The sequence below is a fragment of the Sycon ciliatum genome, chromosome 1 (genome assembly GCF_964019385.1).
Source record: "Sycon ciliatum chromosome 1, ocSycCili1.1, whole genome shotgun sequence".
Lineage (NCBI taxonomy): Eukaryota > Metazoa > Porifera > Calcarea > Leucosolenida > Sycettidae > Sycon > Sycon ciliatum.
The window spans coordinates 35,104,356-35,111,249 of NC_088643.1; the positions used below are offsets into that span (position 1 = coordinate 35,104,356).

Sequence of the window (6,894 nt, forward strand, 5' to 3'; positions counted from 1 at the left end):
ATTGTCATTTTCTGAACTGCAAACGGGCAGAAAGGTGAGAAAATGTCGGATTTTGACCATTTGTGCTGACCTTTCAATTTCAACGTACCTCTCTATAACATGACCCAGCTTTTTTCAGTGGTCGCATTGGTTTCATTTTTGGTTTGCTTGTAGGGCGCTGGCACCCGCATTCAGTGACCCAGAAAATTTGGCACTGCTGTAAATAGTTTAGTCGCAAAGTGAAGATTCACGGGTAAAAAGCCCCAAACTTCTAGATAGGTTCTTTTTCAGCTTTCAGCAACCCTGGGCGAGGTCTTTAGAGAAATGTGACTCTTTTTCATGGTGCTCTTGTCTATGTCCAGCTAACCAACGAGATCAGGATGGTCATTGTCATGTTCTAAGCTGCGAACGGGCAGAAAGGTAAGAAAATGTCGGATTTTGACCATTTGTGCTGACCTTCCAATTTCAACGTACCTCTCTATAACATGACCCAGCTGTAATGTCAGCGGTCGCATTGGTTTCATATTTGGTTTGCTTACAGGGCGCTGGCACCCACAATCAGTGACCCTAAAAATTTGGCACTGCTGTGAATAGTTTAGTCGCAAAGTGAAGATTCACGGGTAAAAAGCCCCAAACTTCTAGATAGGTTCTTTTTCAGCTTTCAGCAGCCCTGGGCGAGTAATTTAGAGAAATGTGGGTCTTTTTCTTGATGCTCTTGTCTATGTCCAGCTACACAACGAGATGAGGATGGTCATTGTCATTTTCTGAGCTGCGAACGGGCAGAAAGGTGAGAAAATGTCGGATTTTGACCATTTGTGCTGACCTTTCAATTTCAACGTACCTCTCTATAACATGACCCAGCTGTAATTTCAGTGGTCGCATTGGTTTCATTTTTGGTTTGCTTGTAGGGCGCTGGCACCCGCATTCAGTGACCCAGAAAAATTGGCACTGCTGTGAATAGTTTAGTCGCAAAGTGAAGATTCACGGGTAAAAAGCCCCAAACTTCTAGATAGGTTCTTTTTCAGCTTTCAGCAGCCCTGGGCGAGTTCTTTGGAGAAATGTGAGTCTTTTTCTTGGTGCTCTTGTCCATCTCCCGCTACACAACGAGATGAGGATGGTCATTGTTATTTTTTGAGCTGCGAACTGGCAGAAAGGTGAGAAAATGTCGGATTTTGACGATTTGTGCTGACCTTTCAATTTCAACGTACCTCTCTATAACATGACCCAGCTGTAATTTCAGTGGTCGCATTGGTTTGATTTTTGGTTTGCATGTAGGGCGCCGCCACCCGCATTCAGTAACCCAGAAAATTTGGCACTGCTGTGAATAGTTTAGTCGCAAAGTGAAGATTCACGGGTAAAAAGCCCCAAACTTCTAGATAGGTTCTTTTTCAGCTTTCAGCAGCCCTGGGTGAGTTCTTTAGAGAAATGTGGCTCTTTTTCATGGTGCTATTTTCTATGTCCAGCTAACCAACGAGATGAGGATGGTCATTGTCATTTTCTAAGCTGCGAACGGGCAGAAAGGTGAGAAAATGTCGGATTTTGACCATTTGTGCTGACCTTTCAATTTCAACGTACCTCTCTATAACATGACCCAGCTGTAATGTCAGCGGTCGCATTGGTTTCATATTTGGTTTGCTTGTAGGGCGCTGGCACCCACAATCAGTGACCCTAAAAATTTGGCACTGCTGTGAATAGTTTAGTCGCAAAGTGAAGATTCACGGGTAAAAAGCCCCAAACTTCTAGATAGGTTCTTTTTCAGCTTTCAGCAGCCCTGGGCATGGTCTTTAGAGAAATGTGACTCTTTTTCATGGTGCTTTTGTCTATGTCCAGCTAACCAACGAGATGAGGATGGTCATTGTCATTTTCTAAGCTGCGAAAGCGCAGAAAGGTGAGAAAATGTCGGATTTTGACCATTTGTGCTGACCTCTGAAAAAGAACCTATCTAGAAGTTTGGGGCTTTTTACCCGTGAATCTTCACTTTGCGACTTAACTATTCACAGCAGTGCCAAATTTTCTTGGTCAATGATTGTGGCTGCCAGCGCCCTACAAGCAACCCAAAAATGAAACCAATGCGACCGCTGACATTACAGCTGGGTCATGTTATAGAGAGGTACGTTGAAATTGGAAGGTCAGCACAAATGGTCAAAATCCGACATTTTCTCACCTTTCTGCCCTTTCGCAGCTTAGAAAATGACAATGACCATCCTCATCTCGTTGGTTAGCTGGACATTGACAAGAGCACCATGAAAAAGAGTTACAATCCTCTTAAGAACCTTCCCAGGGCTGCTGAAAGCTGAAAAAGAACCTATCTAGAAGTTTGGGGCTCTTTACCCGTGAATCTTCACTTTGCGACTAAACTATTCACAACAGTGCCAAATTTTCTGGGTTACGGAATGCGGGTGGCAGCGCCCTACAAGCAAACCAAAAATGAAACCAATGCGACCACTGAAATTTCAGCTGGGTCATGTTATAGAGAGGTACGCTGAAATTGAAAGGTCAGCACAAATGGTCATAATCCGACATTTTCTCACCTTTCTGCCCGTTCGCAGCTTAGAAAATGACAATGACCATCCTCATATTGTTGGGTAGCTGGACATAGACAAGAGCACCATGAAAAAGAGTCACATTTCTCTAAAGAACTCGCCCAGGGCTGCTGAAAGCTGAAAAAGAACCTATCTAGAAGTTTGGGGCTTTTTACCCGTGAATCTTCACTTTGCGACTAAACTGTTCACAGCAGTGCCAAATTTTCTAGGTCACTGAATGCGGGTGCCAGCGCCCTACAAGCAAACCAAAAATGAAACCAATGCGACCGCTGACATTACAGCTGGGTCATGTTACAGAGAGGTACGTTGAAATTGAAAGGTCAGCACAAATGGTCAAAATCCGACATTTTCTCACCTTTCTGCCAGTTCGCAGCTCAAAAATTTCAGCAGCCCTGGGTGAGTTCTTTAGAGAAATGTGGCTCTTTTTCATGGTGCTATTTTCTATTTCCAGCTACACAACGAGATGAGGATGGTCATTGTCATTTTCTGAGCTGCGAACATGACCCAGCTGTATTTTCAGTGGTCGCATTGGTTACATTTTTGGTGTGCTTGTAGGGCGCTGGCACCTGCATTCAGTGACCCAGAAAATTTGGCACTGCTGGGAATTGTTTAGTCGCAAAGTGAAGATTCACGAGTAAAAAGCCCCAAACTTCTACATAGGTTCTTTTTCAGCTTTCAGCAGCCCTGGGTGAGTTCTTTAGAGAAATGTGGCTCTTTTTCATGGTGCTATTTTCTATGTCCAGCTACACAACGAGATGAGGATGGTCATTGTCATTTTCTGAGCTGCGAACGGGCAGAAAGGTTAGAATATGTCGGATTTTGACCATTTGTGCTGACCTTTCAATTTCAACGTACCTCTCTATAACATGACCCAGCTGTATTTTCAGTGGTCGCTTTGGTTTCATTTTTGGTTTGCTTGTAGGCCGCTGGCACCCGCATTCAGTGACGGCGAAAATTTGGCACTGCTGTGAATAGATTAGTCGCAAAGTGAAGAATCACGGGCAAAAAGGCCCAAAACATCGAGATAGTTTGATATCAGCTTTGAGCAGCCCTGGGCGAGTTGTTTATTGAAATGTGGAATTTTTTCTTTGTGCACTTCCCTATATCCAGCCAAACAACAAGATCAGGGTGGCTATGGTCAGTTCATGAGCTTTGAACGGGCAGAAAGGTGAGAAATTGTCGCTTTTCGCCCAATTGTGCCCAAGTGTCACTTTCAACGTACCTCTCTATAACATGACCCAGCTGTGATGTGAGTAGTCGCATTGATTTGATTTGTTGTTTGCTTGTAGGCCGTTGGCACCTGCATTCAGTGATTACGAAAATTTGACACTGCTGTGAATAGATTAGTCGCAAAGTGAAGGATCACAGGCAAAAAGGCCCAAAACTTCGAGATAGTTTGATATCAGCTTTGAGCAGCCCTGGGCGAGTTGTTTATTGAAATGTGGAATTTTTTCTTGGTTCACTTCCCTATGTCCAGCCAAACAACAAGATCAGGGTGCCTATGGTCAGTTCATGAGCTTCGAACGGGCAGAAAGGTGAGAAATTGTCGCTTTTTGCCCATTAGTGCCCACGTGTCACTTTCAACGTACCTCTCTACAACATGACCCAGTTGTGATGTGAGTGACGCCTAAAATTTGGCACTGCTGTGAATAGATTAGTCGCAAAGTGAAGAATCACGGGCAAAAAGGCCCAAAACTTCGAGATAGTTTGATATCAGCTTTGAGCAGCCCTGTTGCGAGTTGTTTATTGAAATGTGGAATTTTGTCTTGGTTAACTTCCCTATGTCCAGCCAAACCACAAGATCAGGGTGGCTATGGGCAGTTCTTCAGCTTCGAACGGGCAGAAAGGTGAGAAATTGTCGCATTTTGCCCATTTCTGCCCACGTGTCACTTTCAACGTACCTCTCTATAACATGACCCAGCTGTGATGTGAGTGGTCGCATTGATTTGATTTTTGGTTTGCTTGTAGGCCGCCGGCACCCGCATTCAGTGACGTCTAAAATTTGGCACTGCTGTGAATAGTTTAGTCGCAAAGTGAAGAATCACGGGCAAAATGGCCCAAAACTTCGAGATAGTTTAATATCAGCTTTGAGCAGCCCTGGGCGAGTTGTTTATTGAAATGTGGAATTTTTTCTTGGTGCACTTCCCTATGTCCAGCCAAACAACAAAATCAGGGTGGCTATGGTCAGTTCTTGAGCTTCGAACGGGCAGAAAGGTGACAAATTGTCGCTTTTTGTCCATTTGTGCCCACGTGTCACTTTCAACGTACCTCTCTATAACATGACTCAGCTGTGATGTGAGTGGTCGCATTGATTTTATTTTTGGTTTGCTTGTAGGCCGCTGGCACCCGCATCCAGTGACGCCTAAAATTTGGCACTGCTGTGAATAGTTTAGTCGCAAAGTGAAGAATCACGGGCAAAAAGGCCCAAAACTTCGAGATAGTTTGATATCAGCTTTGAGCAGCCCTGGGCGAGTTGTTTATTGAAATGTGGAATTTTTTCTTGGTGCACTTCCCTATGTCCAGCCAAACAACAAGGTCAGGGTGGCTATGGTCAGTTCTTCAGCTTCGAACGGGCAGAAAGGTGAGAAATTGTCGCATTTTGCCCATTTGTGCCCACGTGTCACTTTCAACGTACCTCTCTATAACATGACCCAGCTGTGATGTGAGTTGTCGCATTGTTTTGAGTTTTGGTTTGCTTGTAGGCCGCCGGCGCCCGCATTCAGTGACGTCTAAAATTTGGCACTGCTGTGAATAGTTTAGTCGCAAAGTGAAGAATCACGGGCAAAAAGGCCCAAAACTTCGAGATAGTTTGATATCAGCTTTGAGCAGCCCTGTTGCGAGTTGTTTATTGAAATGTGGAATTTTTTCTTGGTGCACTTCCCTATGTCCAGCCAAAGAACAAGATCAGGGGCCTATGGTCAGTTCTTGAGCTTCGAACGGGCAGAAAGGTGACAAATTGTCGCTTTTTGCCCATTTGTGCCCACGTGTCACTTTCAACGTACCTCTCTATAACATGACCCAGCTGTGATGTGAGTGGTCGCATTGATTTGATTTTTGGTTTGCTTGTAGGCCGCTGGCACCCGCATTCAGTGACGCCTAAAATTTGGCACTGCTGTGAATAGTTTAGTCGCAAAGTGAAGAATCACAGGCAAAAAGGCCCAAAACTTCGAGATAGTTTGATATCAGCTTTGAGCAGCCCTGGGCGAGTTGTTTATTGAAATGTGGAATTTTTTCTTGGTGCACTTCCCTATGTCCAGCCAAACAACAAGATCAGGGTGGCTATGGTCAGTTTTTGAGCTTCGAACGGGCAGAAAGGTGAGAAATTGTCGCTGTTTGCCCATTTGTACCCACGTGTCACTTTCAACGTACCTCTCTATAACATGACCCAGCTGTGATGTGAGTTGTCGCATTGTTTTGAGTTTTGGTTTGCTTGTAGGCCGCCGGCGCCCGCATTCAGTGACGTCTAAAATTTGGCACTGCTGTGAATAGTTTAGTCGCAAAGTGAAGAATCACGGGCAAAAAGGCCCAAAACTTCGAGATAGTTTGATATCAGCTTTGAGCAGCCCTGTTGCGAGTTGTTTATTGAAATGTGGAATTTTTTCTTGGTGCACTTCCCTATGTCCAGCCAAAGAACAAGATCAGGGGCCTATGGTCAGTTCTTGAGCTTCGAACGGGCAGAAAGGTGACAAATTGTCGCTTTTTGCCCATTTGTGCCCACGTGTCACTTTCAACGTACCTCTCTATAACATGACCCAGCTGTGATGTGAGTGGTCGCATTGATTTGATTTTTGGTTTGCTTGTAGGCCGCTGGCACCCGCATTCAGTGACGCCTAAAATTTGGCACTGCTGTGAATAGTTTAGTCGCAAAGTGAAGAATCACAGGCAAAAAGGCCCAAAACTTCGAGATAGTTTGATATCAGCTTTGAGCAGCCCTGGGCGAGTTGTTTATTGAAATGTGGAATTTTTTCTTGGTGCACTTCCCTATGTCCAGCCAAACAACAAGATCAGGGTGGCTATGGTCAGTTTTTGAGCTTCGAACGGGCAGAAAGGTGACAAATTGTCGCTTTTTGCCCATTTGTACCCACGTGTCACTTTCAACGTACCTCTATAACATGACCCAGCTGTGATGTGAGTGGTCGCATTGATTTGATTTTTGGTTTGCTTGTAGGCCGCTGCCACCCGCATTCAGTGACGCCTAAAATTTGGCACTGCTGTGAATAGATTAGTCGCAAAGTGAAGAATCACGGGCAAAAAGGCCCAAAACTTCGAGATAGTTTGATATCAGCTTTGAGCAGCCCTGGGCGAGTTGTTTATTGAAATGTGGACATATTCCTTGGTTCACTTCCCTATGTCCAGCAAAACAACAAGATCA

The 6,894-nt window shown here is 44.6% G+C and overlaps 2 long non-coding RNA genes across 2 annotated transcripts; both read left to right on the plus strand.

The window, feature by feature from the left end:
- Nucleotides 1-3,630: 3,630 nt before the first annotated feature.
- Nucleotides 3,631-4,369, plus strand: LOC135806953 (uncharacterized). Its single transcript, XR_010551370.1, has 3 exons — nucleotides 3,631-3,690; nucleotides 4,000-4,057; nucleotides 4,312-4,369. It is a non-coding gene; the product is annotated as an uncharacterized LOC135806953 (long non-coding RNA).
- A 345-nt stretch (nucleotides 4,370-4,714) lies between these two features.
- Nucleotides 4,715-5,535, plus strand: LOC135806954 (uncharacterized). Its single transcript, XR_010551371.1, has 3 exons — nucleotides 4,715-4,817; nucleotides 5,046-5,103; nucleotides 5,414-5,535. It is a non-coding gene; the product is annotated as an uncharacterized LOC135806954 (long non-coding RNA).
- Nucleotides 5,536-6,894: the final 1,359 nt, after the last annotated feature.